The sequence below is a fragment of the Aotus nancymaae genome, unplaced genomic scaffold (assembly GCF_030222135.1).
Source record: "Aotus nancymaae isolate 86718 unplaced genomic scaffold, 86718_ANA_hifiasm-v0.15.2.pri h1tg000003l, whole genome shotgun sequence".
Lineage (NCBI taxonomy): Eukaryota > Metazoa > Chordata > Mammalia > Primates > Aotidae > Aotus > Aotus nancymaae.
The window spans coordinates 67845800-67866978 of NW_026988414.1; the positions used below are offsets into that span (position 1 = coordinate 67845800).

Sequence of the window (21179 nt, forward strand, 5' to 3'; positions counted from 1 at the left end):
CTTTCACATTATTCAGTGCCCTGCGTGTGCCAAATACTACGGGGCACTGGGGTCTAAAAAGGTACGACTTTTTATGTAATTTTGGAATTTGTTATGTTGGTAACTCGAGATTTACTTTTTACTCTTCTGGAAGGCTGTAAGTAGAAATAAATGCAGTCATCAGACTAGTCCTTTGTGAGACCAGATGTCCCGGGTTGGGGTTTGAAAAACATGGGCATCTTAACAATGGTGCCCTGTTTGAGGTGGAGAGGGAGGAGAGGCCAAAATCGGGGAAAGGAATTAAACGGAGGTTTAGACGCGGGTAACTGGAGTGAGTGGGCCTTCAACCCGGAAGATGGGAACCCCCTGTGCACTTCAGACAACGCTGTAACCAAGGGTAACCGCGCCTCGGTTTACACCGGTGTGAAGACCAGCCTCTTCCCCAAACCAGGTGTATCTACGGCGGCCTAGCTGGACCACACACAAACCAAGCACTTCATTCCAGATACCCAGCAGCCAACGTCCACTGCCTCCTACTACTTCGGGTCACTACGGCCTTTGCTCAGTTTATTAAGAAGGGGCGGAGAAGGGGCGGGGGCGAATCACCTTTCTTCTTTTGCAATTGGTCTTAGTAGACTCCGAGGCCTGCCTCCCGTCCCGCCGCCGACAGGCTGCCAGAACTGTCACTCGAGCAGCTGCCGCTGCCGCCCCCGCCCTCTGCCGTGGCCCCGCCCCTCGCCGTGGCTGGGATCTCGCGGGAAGAGCTGCGGGCACGGCGGTGGCTCGGTCTCCGTGGCGCGGAGCGGGAGGGCTTTCCTCACACAAGCGCTTCCTAGCTGAGAGGCTGGAGCTGCAGCACCGCAGGCCTGAGCCGTCCGTTCCCTGCTGTCTCCTTCTCTTTCTCAGGGCTCCCTGGTCTGCTCGCCCTCCGACGCTGCTCAGGTTAGAAAGCCCGGAGCGCGTCTCGGCTGTGGAGTGGTCGGGGAGCGGGGACACGGAGCAGCCGGGGCAGGCGGGCTCCTGACGGGGGCGGCTCCGGGGGCTGCGCGGCGCTGCCTGGTGGGCGCGAGGATTGGCGGTGTTTAGGAGTACGGGGGGCGAGAGGGCGGTGCAGTGGGATCCGGGCGCGGGCGCCCAAGGGCGGTGTTAGCGGGTGCCGGAGCTCCCGAGGTGAGGGGGCAATTTATCAGGGGTCCTGCGGGCTCTTCCGGCTTGAGGTGGGGGTGGGTGGCGGCACACGGGGTCCCGGGTCTTTGACGTTGAGGGAGGTTTATTAGGGTCTTGAGCTTCTTTGAGGCGGTGTAGCGGGGTTCCGGGACAAGGAGCTCTTTGGGGGCAGAGAATGCAGTTTAGCAAGGTTTACACCGGTGTAAACCTTGCCTCTGGAGGCAGACCGTTAGGGTCTTGGGGGTTCTTGGAGCGGACATGGGCGTCAGTTTCGCATTGCTGGGATGAAGAAGCGGGGTGTCCGGGCTCTGGGGAGAGGAGTCTGTTCATCGGTGTCTCCGAGAGCTATGTATCCGCTCCACGGGGGCCGGGGCCGCCTTCGGGGGTTGTTGGGGGCTGAGGGTGTACGGCGGCGACCGGCGTCTGTACCGGGGTTTCTGCTTTGCCCAGAGCGGGGTGGTAACTTGGCATGGTCTCCAGTCTTTTGGAGGCGACCGGGCGAGTTATCTGGTCCCCGGGCGATCTCTCGGGGTGGGCGCGGCTCAGTGGGCACTGGGTCCACTGTGGGCGGGCGAGGGCTTTAGTGCCACCGCGAGCCCGCCCAGTCTGCGGCTGGGCAACATCCTGAAACGTTTTTGTTCAGGTCTCCTTCTCTCTGGATGAGATTTACTCAGTGCTTAGTTGGAGGATTGATCGGTGTTGTTGCCTAGTTGAAGAAGCAGTGCGTTTGTTCTGCAGTTTTCTTTTCTCTGCCCCGGGATCCCTGCGGGCCCACGCTGGTCTCGCTGGAGCGCAGGGAGCTAGAGTGGCAGCACCTTAGGTGGGCATTTGGTCTGCAGGTTCTTTAAGAGGCCAGTGTCCGCAGGTTGAGCGTGGATACAGTTCCTGAGCAACTGGAATCTGTTGAGGGTAGGGAAGACTTTGATTTTGGCTTGCTTTTCCTAAGTGGTGGTCTGCCTTGCTGATCCTGCATTATTAGATCTGTTCTGAAGTCTTGCCTGAGTGAGTGTTAGGCAGTCAGATAGTGCTGGAAAGCGTGTTCTGTCTGGCGTCTTTCTGTCCTTTGAAAAGCATTTGTCAACAGGGTTAACTTCGAATTCAACTTCCAGAAAACAGTGGAATTTTAAATCTCAAAGCTAGAGCTCTGCAAAAGCGTTTTCTGTGACCTGTAAGGATGGTTAATCGAGGTCTTTAAGAGAATCTTGCTTAGCAGTTTTATTGTATTGTAAAAGTGTATTTAGCCTTGGATATTACAGAGGTTTTGGTAACTAGCGCAGGCTTAGTCGAGATTTAAATGAAATGATATGTATTTATGTGTATTGGTTAAAAAAAAATTGTATAGATCAGAAAGCCTGTGGGTTTGCCTGACATTTCTTTTGGTTAGATACTCTATCACAGAGGCCTGTATATGAAATTTAATGTGGCAGGCAGTGAAGTCCGTATACAGAGCTATTCTGTAAATGTGTAATCTGGGGTTAACAGACAAATCTGAGTATACCAAAGCAAATAATTTTGCCTGCTTTAGTTTTTCTTCGTGTCAGTTTTTTTTTCTTCTTGTTTTTTGGTTTGTTTGTTTTGAAACAGGGACTGGTTCTGCCTCCCAGGCTGGATTGTAACATCGCTGTCATGGCTCACTGCAGCCTTGACCTCCGGAGCTCAGGCAGCCCTCCCAGTTCAGCTTCCCACCCCCACCCCCAGTGGGGTAGCTGGAATTAACATGGCATATGCATGACTAATTTTATTTATTTATTCAGTTAATTAAAGACCAGGTCTTGTGCTGTTGCCCAGGCTGGTCTTGAACTCCTGCCTCAAGTGATCTTCCAGCCTCAGCCTCCCAAAGTGCTGGGATTTATAGGCATGAGTCAACGTGCCAGTCCTCTTAGACACACTTTTTAAAAAGATGTCATTTCTTCTGATCTGACAGATTAGGGATAATGTACTTAATTTTGGAATTTTACGTCATTTTGAAAAACAAAGGAATCTCACACAGCAATATTTAATACTTTGAAGGGACTAACATAAGTTTTGTTGTTGTTGTTATTCAGACCAAAATAACTTGGTTGACTTTTTACAGCTGTCACAACTGATTGCTTGAGCAGATTTTCGGTTGGAATGACAGCCCCCAAATCCTTAAGCAGATCTTATTTTTCCTGACTATTTTTGGGAGAAAAAGAACAAATTAAGCAGGTTTCAGGAACTTTTTTTAAAAAGCAGCTTTCATGATTTATAAGTAAGGCATTGACTGATATGTCAACAAATATTTGATTATTTGCTAGGTGTCACAGCTTTGGAGGTACACTGATTAAAGCTGTCATGTGACTTTCTAAGTCAACAGAGAGAGGAAGACAACAAATACATACAGTTAAAAATTGTGATGCTGCTAAGGAAGAAATACACAGGATAGTTGAGATTCAGCTCTTCTTTTTTTTAATAATCCCTGAATGATAATACAATTGATATCTGTTGTGATCATCAGAAACCAAGCAAAATGGCTAAGTGCCTTCTGAATTATTAAAGAAGAAATGATCAGTAGAGTTTTAGGTGTTAAATATATGTTGACTGTTTGTAGATGCTTGTGCTGTGTAAGCATATAAAAGTCTATAAGGATACACATCAGACTTAACCATGTGTGGATGATTCTTCAGGAGGGAGCTGCAGAGGAATAGAAGAGAGTGGTTTAGTTTTATAGTTTTATATTACTTGAATCTATTTCAATGAACAGACATTACTTTTAAGTACAAGTTATAGAAGCCCCTAAATTAAAACATTTCAGTCACTATGCAAATTGGTGAAATATACAGTATTTATAGGGCTTTTGTCAATGTTGCTACTTCCACCTGTGTATACTAATAAAGGAAAAGGGTATTTCAAGTATCTAAAAATTATAAGGGGGTGCAGGGTTGGGTGGTGGCACTACAAAATAAGAAAAGACATAGACCTAAGGAAAATGTTAAAACATTTTAAGGTTGTTGGATATTTAGTTATGTAAAGATAAATTAACTTTAGGACTTTCTTTTATCAAATTTAATTGTTTCCTGAGTTGGGAAAAGGAAATCTTTAGATTCCTAGAAGAGAATAGGGTGGGGGAATAGGTATTCTTATTGTGGTACAGGCTTCAGGAAGTTTCTTTTTGTCAAACATATACACATCTAATAGATACATTTTGCTTGTGAAGCATACAAACCATAAAAATAGTTTTATAGTTTCGTTATTACACTGCTGAAAATGACAGTGCCAAAGTGTCAAAGTGTCTTTTGAATTATCATTCAGAGTTCTAGAATCATAAATGTGATATACTAAAGCAGTTTCTAGAAAGGAACACTGTGCTTCTCATGGTGTGTCCTTGGATAATTCCTTAGTCTTTCAGGGCTCCAGTTTTCATATTTACATATATGAATTATACATACATACATTAGATATATATATTTTTGTTTTAATCATATATACATATATAACATATGTATGTTAAACTTTATATGCATATGTTACATATGAATATAATATGTATAATACATAAAATATGTATAAGGATATATATACACACACACATCTATACATAGAGTTTTTATGTTGCAGGTCTGCAGTATTATATGTACAAAAAGGAAGAGATACCTTAAGAGTAGCTAGTTCTCAGGATACAAATAGTTCCATGTAATTTTTACATATTATACCTAATTTTAGAAGGCTCTTCTTTTTAAAGATACATGGCAAGTATTTAATTCCAGAATATAGATTCATGTAGGTAGATGATTTTCTTTGTATAATTTAGCTTTATCTGTTAAAGCATTATTATTTTTAGTTCTGGTCCCTGGTTCTATAGTAGATTATCTATATGATAATATGTCCTTATTTAACTCTGGATATGGAATGAGGTCTCTAGTGGTTGTCTCCAGACTTGACCCCCTTTAATCCATCCTTACACTACTGCCAAGGTGATTTTTCTAAAGTGCAAGTCGCTTTTTTATCTTTGCTTATTTTATCATCACTTATTTATATTTCAGCTTTTAAGTTCAGGGGTACATGTGCAGAATGGGTAGGTTTGTTAAACAGGTAAATATGTGCCATGGTGGTTTACTGCACAGATCATCCCATCACCCAGGTATTAAGCCCAGCATCCGTTAGCTATTCTTCTCTTCCTGATGTTCTCTCTCCCCACCCCCCACCCTTCTTTCTTAAAGCTCGTACTTTTATCAGCCTCAACTCTCTATCATTACAAGGCCTTTCATCATCTGGCTCATCTTATGCATTTCCTCCACCATAAATCTCAAGTTCCACCTGTACTAATACGAGCAGTTTACTGAATGAGCCATGCTGTTTCCTGACTCAGAGCCTTCACATATGTTCTCTCCACTGTTGAGAATGCTTTTCCTTCTATTGTCTTGCTGGCGGAGTCTACTAATTTTTCAAGATACAACATAAGCACTGTCTGCCTTTTTTTTTTTTTTTAATTACCATTTTTTCTTTTTTTCTTTCTTTACTGTCTGCCCTTTAAGTCTTCTGGTCCTTCCTCTTCCCAACCCTAGGTGTTACTTACTCACTGTATCATGTTCATTCATTCTATTGTGTTTACTAATGTGTTGTAATTATGTCTCTCTTTCCTCTTGGACTCAAAGGCAGGTTTATATTTGTCTTACTACTTTTTGAATTCCTGTTGCTTATTTATACATAATTGGCTATCATTACATGTTTGAACTCTAAATACCAAGATTGATATGTTCATAATGTCAATGAGTTAAACTCAAATCTCAATCTTGTCCTGTTTTCCTAAAATTTGGGGGTTTCTAAAGTATCTTATTATCTTGCCCCATGACCACAAACTGATATGAGAATGGCAGTTCTTAGCTTTTGTGTTTAAGAAATAAGATTTCTAGCACTTTAAGAGGTGAGGGTTACTTTGTTAAACTTGCAGAAAAGTCTTGTGGAATTTTGAGGCAACTACTAATCCTTATCTCCAAAATTGCTAGGAGAGATATTAACTAGTTTGGGTATTTTAAATCTTGAATATCATTATTAGGTAGATATTTCACCTGGGCTGCTTTGTACTTGGAAAATGATAGTAGCTGATGTGTGCAGGTTTTTATATAGGCTTTAATAATTGCTTTACATACATTGACTTTACTTTTCAAAACAAATCCTGAACATTTAATAACTTGCTCAGTGTCATTGTCTAGTAAGATGCAGACTATGACTAATCTAGGTCTGACTGACTCTAGACTCTATGCTTTTTCTACTACACTGCTTTCTGAATATGACTGCTTATTCAGTGTTTAAAATTATTAACAGATATTTACTTCATTTTGTAAATTGAAGAAGTAGGTTGTATGGTTTATCCATTCAGTTCTTACAAAAAAGCTAAAGTAGACAATTTGAGATTGATTGGACTTTAGAGACCATTTAATCCAACTCCTTCCTTTAGCATATGAGGAAACACATATGCAAGAGTGGTGGCATGGCGTGCTCAAGATCACATGACTAGTTGGTCTATAAGATTTTCTTTGTTAAGCTGGTTGTGAACACTGGTGTTATAAAACTGAAAGGGATACCAGATGCCTGATTTTACCCCCAAGGGAAAAAAGAAGCCTAGAATGGCTTTTTAGAAAAGTGATGCTGAGGCTCTGAGAGCCTTAAGGACATGGATCAGAGAAAATCCTGACTTTGGATCATGACACATGGAGACATGGCAGAGCCTTTACTCACATGGTTCCCTAATCTTGGTCTCTTTCCTCCCACTTTTTCTTTTTAAAAATTTGTCCACAGTTGACTGATCTTATGCCTGCTGGATTGTTAGAGCATCAGCCTTGCCAGTTATCTTTTAAGTGCCAACTATGGGCCACCTAATAGGAATACAGAAATGCATAAAGTCTAGTCACTGCCCTGAAGAAGCTTGGTCTGTTTGGGAGGAGGAGGCAGTATAGATCTAATTGCAAGGTAGTATATAAAGATACCAAGAGTAATACAGCTTTAGCAGCTCAGAAGATTAGATAAATGTGGGCTAGGTTAGTGGTTACAGAAATGTCTATATAGAAAAATTTCTACTTAATTCTTTAAATGAAGGTTTCGAATGATGTGGAAGGAGAAAAACACTTGGGAAAAGTTTTTGTTATTGTTGTCTTTAATTTCAGCTTTTGCTAATGTTACCCTTGCTCACTTTCCTTCAGTCACCCTCCTCACTGTTTCATAAGGTCTGTAACATGTTCTTTCAGATATCTGAATGTCTTCCTCCCTCACTTCCTTTAGGTCTTAATTAAAGTATCATTCTTTAGCTGAGGACTTTACTGGTTACCTTGTTCAAAACGACAATGTCTCTTCCACACATACTCTTTCTATCCTTCTTGCCTGCTTTGTTTATTTTTTGTGTTTTTCACTATCCAGCATATTCTAAATTTTTATTGTCTTTCTACCCTTACTAAAAAAAATGTAAGAGCCAGACATGGTGGTGCATGCCTGTAGTCCCACCTACCTGGGAGGGTGAGGTTGGAGGATTGCTTAAGCCCGGGAGTTTGAGAGCAGCCTGGACAAGATAGTGAGACCCTGGCTCAAAAGTAAGTTAAATTAAATGAAAAATGAAAAAATGTAAGACCCTCCAGGATAGGGATTTTTACCCATTTTAGTCAATGCTATATCCTCAACATACAGAGCAGTATCTTTTACAAAGTAGGTTCTCAAATTTTTGTTAAATTAATAAGACAGTGAAACTTTAAAAGACCATTTGATCTAACCCTCTCTTCTTTTCTTTCTTTCTTTCTTGCTGGCAGGCATGGAGAAAGAGGAACTTTCCATTCCATCCGTTCCATTTTTTTTCTCTTTGATACTGAGTTTTGCACTTGTTGCCCAGGCTGGAGTGCAATGGCTTGATCTTGGCTCACTGCAACCTCCGCCTCCCAGGTTCAAACGATTCTCCTGCCTCAAGCTCTCGAGTAGCTGGGATTACAGGCATGTTCCACCATGCCCAGCTAGTTTTGTATTTTTAGTAGAGATGGAGTTTCTCCGTGTTGGTTAGGCTAGTCTTGAACTCTTGACCTTGGATGATCTGACCACCTCAGCCTCCCAAAGTGCGGAGATTACAGGCGTGAGCTACTACACTTGGCCCATCCATTCCATTTTTTAAAAAAACTGATAGGACTCAAAGAAAAAAAATATACAATAAAGTACACAAATCATAATTGTACAGCTCAATGAATTACATGTAACCAACAATCAGATCAGGATAGAGAATATTTCCAGGATCTTAGAATCTTCCCTCCTCTTCTTAGTCAATGCTTAACAAAAGTTACCACTTTCCTGATCCTCATCACTATAGATTAATTGTGCTTATTCCTGAGCTTCATATAAGTGGAATAAAATCATTCTTTTATGTCTAAGTTCCTGTGTTGAACATTACATCTGTGAGATCCATGGTTTTTGAGTTAGTAGTAGTTATTCTTTTTCATTGTTCTGTATTATTTCATTGTATAAGTATCTATTTGTCTCTTCTACTGTTGACAGACATTTGGGCTGTTTCCAGTTTTTAGTTCTTAGAAGCAAAGCTACCATAAACAATTTTGTACATGTGTTTTGGTGGGCATAAAAATTCATTATTTGGCAAAGCATTTCATTTAAATATATAATAAAATATATCTACATATATATACATATATATACACGTAATTCTTATGCTCACATGGTTCTTATCACGTGAGAGATGATCATTAAATGATTAAAGATGAATTATTAACTAATTTTTTAAGGTTATTTCAGATGTATTAAAATAATTTTTTCTTTGTGCTAATAACATTGATGAAAGTCTTAGTACATAGTCTTTCTCCATACCAGATTTGTTTAAAGAATAGGAATAAAAACATACAGTCAAAAGGTAAGACCTTATAAAAAATTAGATATTGCCATATTGCTTTTTAGAAAGTTGCTAATTTATATGCCAATATGGAACATTAGTTATAAAACAACTTTTGGAATTTGATAAGCAAAATATCTTATTTTAATTTGTATTTCTTTGATTGTAAGTGAAATTGAAACATTCTAAATTGTTTTAAAAACAATTCGATGTTCAAATATTTATAATAAAACGATTTTTAAAAGAATGCCTCAGACATTGTCTTGTAAGGCAAAAGATATTTTAACTACAATTAATGTTCTTTATTGTAGTTTTTCCTTTTAATAAATTTTGAATAGTTATTATAAAAACATATAAAATTCAGAGACAGAAACAGTTGTCCCAGAGGCAGCCATTGTTACCAGTTTTTTAATGTATACTTCTAAAGATATTATAGACTATGGATATATATGTATATGTGTATAAATGTGTGTATATGTTATGTGTATAAATGTATGTATATATAATATGTAAGTATATGTGCATATATGTGTGTAGTATGTGTATATATGTGCCAAAACATTAGATGAATTATGGAAAAACTATTCATTAAAATACTGTCTGGTTTAGATGTGGCATTGTGTACCATTTTGTGTACTAAAAATTAGAAAGGTTCTAGCTATGATTGGTAGCTGGCTACTGGCCCAGGAGGAAGAAAAGCAGGGTCTGGCGGCTCTCCTTATTATTGGATCAGTTCTTTGACAGTAGCACTTCTGTTTATAGTGATGATTCTGTAGTACTATTCCAAAGTGAAAAGCCAAGTTTTTGAAAATTAGACAGATGATACCTGAAAGCAACTCTTTAAATGTACTAAAGCTGTTTAAAGGTATTTAGGAGGACATTTAGGGGAAAGATACTTTATTTAAGCATTTTAGGATTTATTTGCTTGACAGTTATAGTTTTAGCAGAATTCCTATGACTACTGTTGAACAGTGAAAATTTGAGCTTGAATAATTGCAAATAAAATTCTTCATTTTCTTAAACTTTTATTCACCTAATTTAAAAACCCGTCAGCCTCAGTATAAACATATTTTTAAAATATTTTAAGACATTTTCATGATAATATATAGTAGTAATTTGTCTCATACAGAAAATATTTTTGAGCTTGACTTGAATGTCACTGTTAAATAAATAGTTTGAGCAACAAGAGTCAAAAATTTTAATTGGATTCTGCAGGGTTTTAATGGTTTATGGAAAAGATATTTACTTTTGGGATAGATTCTTTTTAAGGCCCTTATTTCAAAAACTAAAATTTGGGGATGACTATTGTTTACTGAATACTAACTCATTGATGTAACCAAGGATAAGTTAGGGGTATTATAAGAATTCCTGTTTACTGGAATTCATGTCTCCTACTAAGGTTAGAGTATAAAACTCTTAAGGGCTGCTGAAAGAATTTATACCAAATTGTGGTTGGTAATATTTGGGCAATTTGAAGAAACAATTTGTCAGAGGGAAGAGATCATCTTGATTTTTAAAAAATGTTCAATTTTGAAATAGTTATATCTTTATAGGAGAATTGCAAAGATAGTACAGAAAATTTCCATATGGCATCTACCCTTCAGTCAGCATTCTCTAATGTTAACGTCTTATGTAGTCATGTCATATTGATCAAAAGTAAGAAATTCATACTGATTTTTTTAAAAGGTAATTCAGTTAACCTTTTTTTTTTTTTAAGACCTACTATGTATAAAAGAGTATTTTGGCTGCTGAAATATGTACAAGATGGGAAAACAAGTAGAGTTTACAAATAATAATAGACTGATGAGCTTGGTGTCATTCCTTGAACAAATTCTTAAACAGATTATTGAACACATGTGTTGTTGGTACTTACAAAAGAAGGCACTGATCACTAGGAGCCATCATGGGTTCACAAAGAACAAGTCATAACACCTAGCTTCACTTCTTTTCTTATAGGATAAGTAAACTATTAATAGTAGGTATATCAGAAGATATTTATTAATAGTAGGTATATCAGAAGATATTTTGGCCATGGTGTATATAGAATTATTACTACATTTATTGGATTTTAAATTATGTGCTGGGCACTGGATTAAATGCTTTTACATAGATTGTCTCATTAAGTTGTTGTTTTACAGATGAGGAGAGGAACATACAATATATATGTATATATTATGCATATAGCATTTGACATCCTCTTTTGATATCTTTTTAGACTAGATGGAAAATGTGGTCTGAATAGTTACATAGATAGGTGGATTTGTAATTGATTACATGGCCATATCCGGAGCTTGATGATTACTGGGCTCATATTAAAATTAAACTGCAGTACATTCTTAGTGGTGTGCCTCAAGAAGCTATCATGTCCTATTTAAGATTTTTATCAGTTACTCAAAATTGTGAGGGAATGCTGGTATATGTACAGAATCAGGATCTTCACTCGCTCTTACTGCCTTATTTCTAATAGAATGACAGACTGTATTAAGAAAATATTTGTTATGAAATGTGTTATAAGATTTTATATTTGTTGTGTAGATATTTGATAAAGACAGGCCTATAAATGATTTTTTTTTTTTCAGAAGTCTGTATAAATACAAGGTGGGAAACTTGGAGGGCTAATAGCAGTAGATGTGTGTTTGTTTTAAGCATAGGTGTGTGGTTGGGTGTGTCTCCTTATTTGTCTGTAGTCGGTGAGTCAGTGGCTTATTATAACTATCCCAAAAGCTAACACCTGCTTAAGCTACATTATTTTGAAGCATATTGTCCAAAACAGTTGATTATTCTTTTCGACTCAGCATCTAGCTTAGTTCTGTTCTATTTGCCACATTTTAAGGTAGGCATTGATAAACAATATAGTGAGAGGAGAGTAATCAGAATGAAGCAGTGTCTTGAAACAGGTAGTTGCAAAGTAATTGAAACATTTGAGGTTTTTTAGCATGGAAGAAAGTAGATTTGGGGTATATGATAATACTTTTTGAATTGGTAATTGGATGATCTTTAATGTTCTTCCTGACTCAAATCTGGGATTTATTTTTTTATTTTTTATTTTATTTTATTTTTATTTTTTTCTTATTCTTTAAGTTCTGGGGTACATGTGCAGATCATGCAGATTTATTACGGGAGATCGTGCAGATTTGTTACATAGTTATACATGTGCCATGGTGCTGGTTTGCTGCATCCATTGCCTCATCATCTACATTAGGTATTTCCCCTAATGCTATCCTTCTCCAATTCCTCAACCCCCAGACTCTGGTCTGTGATGTTCCCCTCCCTGTGTTCGTGTGTTCTCATTGTTTGACACCCACTTATGAGTGAGAACATGCAGTGTTTGATTTTCTGTTTTTGTGTCAGTTTGCTTAGAATAATGGTTTCCAGTTTCATCTGTGTCCCTGTAAAGGACATGAACTCATCCTTTTTTATGGCTGCGTAGTATTCCATAGTGTAAATGTGCCACATTTTCTTTATCTAGTCTATCATTGATGGGCATTTGGGTTGGTTCCAAGTCTTTGCTATTGTGAACAGTGCCGCAGTAAACATAAGTGTGGATGTGTCTTTATAATAGAATGATTTATAATCCTTTGGGTATATACCGAGTAATGGGATTGCTGGGTCAAATGATATTTCTATTTCTAGATCCTTGAGGGATTGCCACAGTCTTCCACAGTGGTTAAATTAATTTACAGTCCCACCAACAGTGTAAAAGGGTTCCTATTTCTCCACATCCTCTCCAGCATCAGTTGTCTCCTGATTTTTTAATGATTGCCATTCTAACTGGCATAAGATGGTATCTCCATGTGGTTTTGATTTGCATTTCTCTAATGACCAGTGATGATGAGCTTTTTCTCATATGTTTGTTGGCTGCATAAATGCCTTTGTTTGAAAAGTGTCTGTTCATATCCTTTGCCCACTTTTTGATGGGGTTATTTTTTTCTTATAAATTTGTTTAAGTTCTCTGTAGATTCTGGATGTTAGCCCTTTGTCAGATGGGTAGATTGCCAAAATTTTTTCCCATTCTGTTGATTGCCAGTTCACTCTATTGATAGTTTCTTTTGCTGTGCAGAAGCTCTTAAGTTTAGTTAGATTCCATTTGTCTATTTTGGCTTTTGTTGCCATTGCTTTTGGTGTTTTGGTCATGAAGTCCTTGCCCATGCCTATGTCCTAAATGGTATTGCTTAGGTTTTCTTCTAGAGTTTTTATGGTGTTAGGCCTCATGTTTAAATCTTTAATCCATCTAGAGTTAATTTTTGTATAATGTGTAAGGAAGGGATCCAGTTTCAGCTTTCTGCATATGGCAAGCCAGTTTTCCCAACACCATTTATTAGATAGGAAATCCTTTCCCCATTGCTTATTTTTGTCAGGTTTGTCAAAGATCAGATGGTTGTAGTTGTGTGGCATTCTTTCTGAGGCCTCTGTTCTGTTCCATTGGTCTATATCTCTGTTTTGGTACCAGTACCATGCTGTTTTGATTACAGTAGCCTTATAATATAGTTTGAAGTCAGGTAGTGTGATGCCTCCAGCTTTGCTTATTTTGCTTAGGATTGTCTTGGCTATGCGGGCTCTGTTTTTGTTCCATATGAAGTTTAAGGTGATTTTTTTCCAATTCTGTGAAGAAAGTCATTGGTAGCATGGTGGGAATAGCATTGAATCTATAAATTACTTTGGGCAGTATGGCCATTTTCATGATATTGATTATTCCTAACCATGAGCATGGAATGTTTTTCCATCTATTTGGAAATCTGGGATTCTGTGAAACATGAAGGGATGGCAAATGGAAGAAGGATTAAGCATACCTTTTGCATTGCAGTCTAGAGGATGGAACTAGGAACAATGAATGAAAGTTAGAGGAAGGAAAATATTGCTTCATAATAAAGAAGCCTTTTTATTTTTTTTAAGAGATGGGTCTTGCTCTGTTGCTCAGGCTGGAGACAATTTGAACAGAGTAAACATTCATTTACTGAGGCACTTAAGCATAGATTGAGTAGGGTTTAATCAAACTATCCTCTAAGGACTTTTCCAATTCCAACCTTTCAAACATTTTCTTCATTGGTTGTAATTCCAATTGGCAAAACTTCTTCTTGGCCACTTATTCACACTTATTCATAATACTTATGGCTTCATATAATATCAGATGTATTAGGGAAAAGGATACCTTCCTGATAATCAAAATCTGAAATTAAAATATGAAATAATTTATTATTTTTGAGACAGGGTCTCACTCTGTCACCCAGGCTGTCATGAAGTGGTATGATCTTGGCTCACTGCAACCTCTGCTTCCTGGACTCAAATGATCCTCCAGCTTTAGCCTCCCAGGTAGCTGGGACTACAGTAGTGCGTGCCACCACACCCAGCTAATTTTTGTATTTTTGTAGAGATGGAGTTTTGCCATGTTGCCCAGGCTAGTCTTCAACTCCTGAGCTCAAAGTGATCTGCCCGCCTTGGCCTCTCAAAGTGATGGGATTACAGGCATTAGCCACTGCTCCTGGCCTTAGATGATTTTAAAAATGTTTATTCACAATTCCAAAGGAAATAAGATTTTAGTCTTGTTTTAGAAATGTCACATTTCTAAAATTTACAAATAACTATTTGAAGTTGCTTTTAAAGATGATGGCCTAAGTATCATTAAATTCAAATGCTTGTGATTTCTCTTCTGTGTATCTTAAAAAAAGTTAATGCCAAAAACTGAAACCACTCATGCCTGTAATCTCAGCACTTTGGGAGGCCGAGGTGGGCAGACACCTGTGAGACCAACCTGGCCAACATGGTGAAACCCTGTCTCTACTAAAAATACAAAAATTAGCTGGGCTTGGTGGCAGACGTCTGTAATCCCAACTACTCAGGAGGCTAAGGCCGCAGAATCACTTGAGCCCAGGAGGTGGAGGTTGCAGTGAGCCGAGATCACACCAGTGCACTTCAGCCTGGATGACAAGAGTGAAACTATTTCTTGGAAACAAAAAAAAAAAACAAAAAAGAAAGAAACCAAAGGTTATTAATTTCTAAATAATTCAGTTGTTTAAATCCAAAATGGAATAATAAACTGTTTTATTCACTGTCATCCCTTGTACAAATCAAGAGCTTTTTTTGGCCTTCATGACCTCATATGTTTTTATCCTGAGAATACTCTTTCTTTAAGCCCATCTAAAGTCTAATTTTCAGGACTTCCCCGTGATCCATTTTTAAAAGTCATTTCAGTTTCCTCTATCTAACACTGATAATTTTCTTTCTTTTCTAACAGTTTGGTAATTTATTAGTACTATATGATATACTGTTACTAATTGCTTTATAATATGTAAGGTTTTTAAAAAAACAGCATTATAAGTCCCTTGAGGACTCTTTTACTGGGGCTTGAAAACTATTTAATAAAATTAAAATTGAGAGACTCAGTTGTTGAATTTTAGCTAATATTGAAACAGTAGCACAGGAAAAAGCCTATGTGGAATTTCCATGTTTAGTTTCTGCCTTTTTCTTCAGCAATATGATCTTTTTTTTATTGCATTTTAGGTTTTGGGGTACATGTGAAGAACATGCAAGATTGTTGCATAGGTACACACATGGCAGTGTGATGTGCTGCCTTCCTCCCCATCACCTATATCTGGCATTTCTCCCCATGCTATCTTTCCCCAACTCCCCACCCCCTGCTTTCCCTCCCCTATTTCCCCCCTACAGACCCCAGTGTGTGATGCTCCCCTCCCTGGGTCCATGTGTTCTCATAGTTCAACACCCATCTATGAGTGAGAACATGTGGTGTTTGATTTTCTGTTCTTGTGTCAGTTTGCTGAGAATGATGGTTTCCAGGTTCATCCATGTCCCTACAAAGGACACGAACTCATCATTTTTTATGGCTGCATAGTATTCCATGGTGTATATGTGCCACATTTTCCCTGTCCAGTCTATCATCGATGGGCATTTGGGTTGGTTTCAGGTCTTTGCTATTGTAAACAGTGCTGCAATGAACATTCGTGTGCATGTGTCCTTATAGTAGAACGATTTATAATCCTTTGGATATATACCCAGTAATGGGATTGCTGGGTCAAATGGAATTTCTATGTCTAGATCCTTGAGGAATCGCCACACTGTCTTCCACAATGATTGAACTAATTTACACTCCCACCAACAGTGTAAAAGTGTTCCTATTTCTCTACATGCTCTCCAGCATCTGTTGTCTCCAGATTTTTTAATGATTGCCATTCTAACTGGTGTGAGGTGGTATCTCAATGTAGCTTTGATTCGCATTTCTCTGATGACCAGTGATGATGAGCATTTTTTCATATGTTTGTTGGCTTCATGTATGTCTTCTTTTGTAAAGTGTCTGTTCATGTCCTTTGCTCACTTTTGAATGGGCATGATCTTTATTTTTTGTCTTCATCTGATGTATTATAAAATTTACAAATAATAATATACCCACTTTAAAATTGAAAAATAAGAAAAAGAATTTTTCATCATCCTCACATTCTTAATATCACTATCTCCTAAATTTTGGAGTTTCCCTTTTGTAGTTTTTCAATGCATATGCCAATGTCTTTGTCATTAGCCCTCAAAAGTGGCAAATAATTTTAAAGTGCTTATTTCAAAATGAAATTTTGTTATGAGAAATAAAAATCAGGAGACACATTATAGTAAATGTACTTACTGTACCTCAGTGGTATACTTTTTACTTTGTTACATTAGTATGAATACCAAAAAGTTTAATGAATAAAATAGAATATATTTTAAAATATTTGTTTGAGGAGTATGTCTGTGATAACATCTAATTGAGCCATTGATTAAATTATAGTCATCAGCTTCATTTTCTATATTTTTCATTCCCCATACAAAATACTTGTCATACCCAGTGGGTATTCCAGACTTAACATGTTTAAAAATCAAGGTAGCATTGTTATATTTTCTGTTGATTGGCTTTTGCTCAGGGAAAGTTTGGGTCCATATCAGAGATCTGTTTGCCTTCTTCATGAAGCTAATGACTTCCTGTTATATGATAGGCTTTCACTGCTTCTTCATCTGGGAGCATCTCTGCAATGTAAATTGCTATTTTCCAGTTATTATATTACTTAAAACAAAATTTCTGAAGACACTCTGGAAATGTGTGAATTTGCTGAGTATAACCTTAGGACCCTTGAGTAGAAAAATACCGTATCACAACTTAGGGAGGTGAGTATACTGGCTGGGAAATCTTACATTGTACTTTGTCATGTAACACTATTCACTTTGATTTTAGAAGCTACATGTGCATTATATACTAGTGCTATATCTCTCAAGTAATTGAAATAATGAAAAATGGATAATCCAGAGCCACTTTTTATTTGGCATGGGATGTGATTATATGCATTACCACATATGAAAGCCTAAAGGGAGTTAATTTTTGTGGTCTGGTAGTTTTCAGTAGAAGTTTTTATTTTCGTTTTTGTTTTTAAGACAGGGTCTTATTCTGTTGCCCAGGCTGGAGTGCAGTGGTACGATCTCTGTTCACTGCAACCTATACCTCCTGGATTCAAGCAATTCTCCTGCCTCAGCCTCCAGAGTAGCTGGGACTGCAGGTGCACAGTTCGTATAACCATAACAACAACAACTAAAAAGGAGCACTTCTCCATAACCTCTAAGACATATTAGGTAAAAAAAATAAGTAAATAAGTTGCAGAGCAGTGTTTATGGTGTGCTGCTGATACTGCTATAAATAAGTTGTGTATGTGTTGGTGTCAATACACATGTATATGCACAATTAATAAACACATTTTGCTTGAAAATGCATAGACTTTTCTAGAAGGATACACAAGAAAGGGAATAGTAGCTTCTGAAGAGGGACTAAAAAAAGAGACCAGGAGACTGGAAATCAAATCTCAATAAGTCTGTGATTGGGTTTGGTTGTGTACACTTTTATACTGCTTCAATATTTATTTCTTGTCAAGAGAATATTACATTGAAAAAATTTGTGGTATGTAATTATAGATTCACAGGAAGTTGGAAAATTCGTGCAGACAGGTGCTACATACCCTTCAACCAATTTCAAACCCTGCTGGTAACATCTTATATAACCCTAGTGCACTGTCAAAGATATGAAATTGATGTTGGTACAATCCACAGACTTTATTCAGATTTCACCAGTTTTCTAGGCGAAAACTCATTGTACGTATGTAATTGTTTGCAGTTTCTTCACATGTAGTTTTGACCATCACAATAAAGATGTTTCATCACGTCAGAAACCCCTGTGCTATCCCTTTATAGTCATATTTTGTCATCCTAACCACTGGCAATCTAACCCCTGACTTTAAAGAGCATATAGTCTTATGGGGAGATAATAGAGACATACTAATAATCCAGTATAAATAACAAAACAAATGGCCATGTGCAGTGGCTCACGCCTGCAATCCCAGTGCTTCGGGAAGCCAAGGTGGGCAGATGACTTGAGACCAGGAGTTCAAGACCAGCCTGGCTAACATGGTGAAGCCATGTCTCTACTAAAAATACAAAAATTAGCTGGTGTGGTGGTACATGCTTGTAGCCCCAGCTACTCAGGAGGCTGAGGCACAAGAATCACTTGAGCCCAGGAGGTGGAGGTTGCAGTGAGTCGAGATTGAGCCATTGCACTGCAGCCTGGGTGACAGAGTGAGACTGTCTCAAAACCAAAAACATAACAAGTGCCAAAAGAATTTAACGTAACAAGTGCCAAAAGAACATAACATGCCCAAAACCAAAAACATAACAAGTGCCAAAAGAACGTATTTATTGCTTTGAGAGTTATGAGTGATCCAATATTAAAGAAGGATCAGAAAACTCTTGGTGGAAAGAATTAGTATAGTTATAAGGAGAACTGGCTGTAGTTCTGATCCTGCGTTAAACACCACTTACTAACTAGATGTATAAAATAAGAAGTTGAGAGAAAGATTTTTTTAATGGTCCCTTTTAGTATAGTCTTAATACTGTGGATAACTTGGCGTCATCCTTGAAGGAGCTCCAGCTATGATTTTATTCATTTATCAAATATTTGACCATTTTATGTCAGGAACTGCTCTAGGCTCTGTAAATACTTCAGTGAACAAAACACACAAAAATCCCTATCCTGATAAGACATACATTTTAGATGACACAATTAAGAAAAAAGGTAAGTGTATAGCATGTTAGAAGATAAGTAGTAAAGAGGAAAAATAAAGCAGGGAGAGGCAATGAGGTGTGAGAGGAGTTACATTTCTCTAAAGGATGGCCCAGAAAATTCACTGATAAGGTGACTTTTAAATAACATGGAGGCATTCAGTGAATGAGATATGCACACAAATACAAAGCATTCTAGGACCCAGGCAATAGCAAATATCAAGTCCCTGAGGCTGGAGCACGCCGGAGGTATTTACATTTGAAGAAGCCTGTCATTGGAGTTGAGTAAAGGACTGGGTAATGCAGAATGAAGTCAGAAAGGTAATGATGGCGGTGTTGATGCCAGGTCAAGCAGGGTCTTCTAGACCATTTTAAGGACTTCAGCTTTTAGACTAAGTGATCTGTGATATAGAAAGACATTGGATGGGTTAGAACAGAATAGTGACATGGTTGGACTTTCAAAGAGTCAGTCTGGCAACTGTTGAGAACTGAAGGAAAACAAGGGCAGAAGCAGTGAAACCACTTAGGAAACTGTTGCAGTAATGCAGGTGAGAGGGGATGACTTGGACCAAAATGGTAGTAGTGGAGGTGGTGAGTAATTGACATTTTGAAGTCGATAGGATTTGAGGGTCTGGGAAGTGGGGAGAGAAAAAAGGGGGAGGCACAGAGGTTAAGGGTGATACAAAGTTTTTGGCCTGAGCACCTAGAAGGCTAGTTACCCATTTGCTGTGATGGGTACAACTATAATGGAGGATTTTGGAGGAGAGAAGTTGGATCTTGGACAAAGTAAATTTGAGACACGTCTTAGGTATCTAAGTGAGATGACTGCTAAATATCTGAGTCTAGAGTTTGAAGGAAAGTAATGGGCTAGAGATTTAAGTTTGGGAATTATGAGTAGATGCTATTTAAATAAATCAGATCAGATGACTTCACTACAGGAGTAAGCATAGAGAGGTGAGGGTCCCAGGACTGAGATTTGAGGCACTACAACATTTAAAGTTGGGGAATGAGGAACCGGCAAAGGAAACTTCGAAGGAGAAATCACTGAGGCAAGAGTGCATGGAATCTTGGAAGCCATTGAAGAAAATGTTTCAAGAGGAGGGAGTAATGAACCTCTGTCAAATGCTGCTTATAGTTCCAGTAAGAGGAGAACTGGTAATTGAATTGATCACTCTAGTTTGCAATGTGGAATTCATTAGTGATTCTGACAAGAGCCAGTTTGATAGAATGGTGGAGAAATAGACTCACTGGAATGGATTCAAGAGAAAGGGAAATGAGAAATTGGAGATAGGCAGAAAGAATCATTCTTCTGAGGAATTTTGCTAAAGAGGGAAGGAGAGAAGTGGAATAGTAACTTGTGGGAGATGTTCCAAGAGATTTTTTGTCTTTTGTTTTTGTTTTGACGTGTTTGTAGGAGGCTGAGAAAAAAATGGAAAATTTGATGGATGGGAGAAGAGGTAGTGGTGGTTAATGGAGATCTAGTGAATAAGTAAAAAGGTTGGGTTTTGTGTAGAGCAGAAATAGTTCATGCTAGTGATGAAAGAGAAATCAGAATATGTGGGCACAGATGTAGTTAGGTAGATGTGGTTAAGTTCGTAAAAGTTCTTACTGCTTCTAGTATTTTAGTAAAATTAAGGAAACAAGGTCATCAGATAGAAGTGAGGATGAGAGGGAAGGTGATGGAAGATTGAGGAGCAAAATGTATGAAATAGTTATGTAAGAGAGTGGCAGAATGAATGAATCAAGAAAATAAGGTATAATTGTCAGTCAACATTATGGACTCGTTTGAGGCTCCTGGTCATGAATTTAAAGAAAAACCAGTTATCAGACATCGTATGTGTGTGTGTGTGTGTAAGTGTGTGTGAGAGAGAGCAAATGAGAGTCCAGCCAGCCACATGCAGCTATATAGGTGTCAACATAGAATAGTCAGAAAATTGCCTTGGTACCAACTTTAGCCAAGCAAGATTGATATAGTCAGAAGGAAGACAAGTAGTTAAGGGTATATGCAAAGGAAGTGAGTAAATGATTGAATATGGATTTAGCTTGGGTAAGAAGGGGATTGACGACGGGGAAGGTAAAGGGAAGTGCAGAGGTCCTCAGATTAGTGGACTATAGGTCTGTT

The 21179-nt window shown here is 38.2% G+C and overlaps 1 protein-coding gene across 2 annotated transcripts in view; it reads left to right on the plus strand.

Moving 5' to 3' along the window:
* Positions 1-748: 748 nt before the first annotated feature.
* Positions 749-21179, plus strand: part of GLCE (glucuronic acid epimerase) — a 97013-nt gene continuing 76582 nt past the window's right edge. The window contains exon 1 of one of the 2 annotated variants that reach the window (XM_012451343.2): positions 749-921. The gene's annotated coding sequence lies outside the window, so the exon portion shown is untranslated. Of the gene's footprint in view, positions 922-2037; positions 2056-21179 lie in introns of those variants that run through there. The other variant, XM_012451344.3, reaches the window with a different exon arrangement.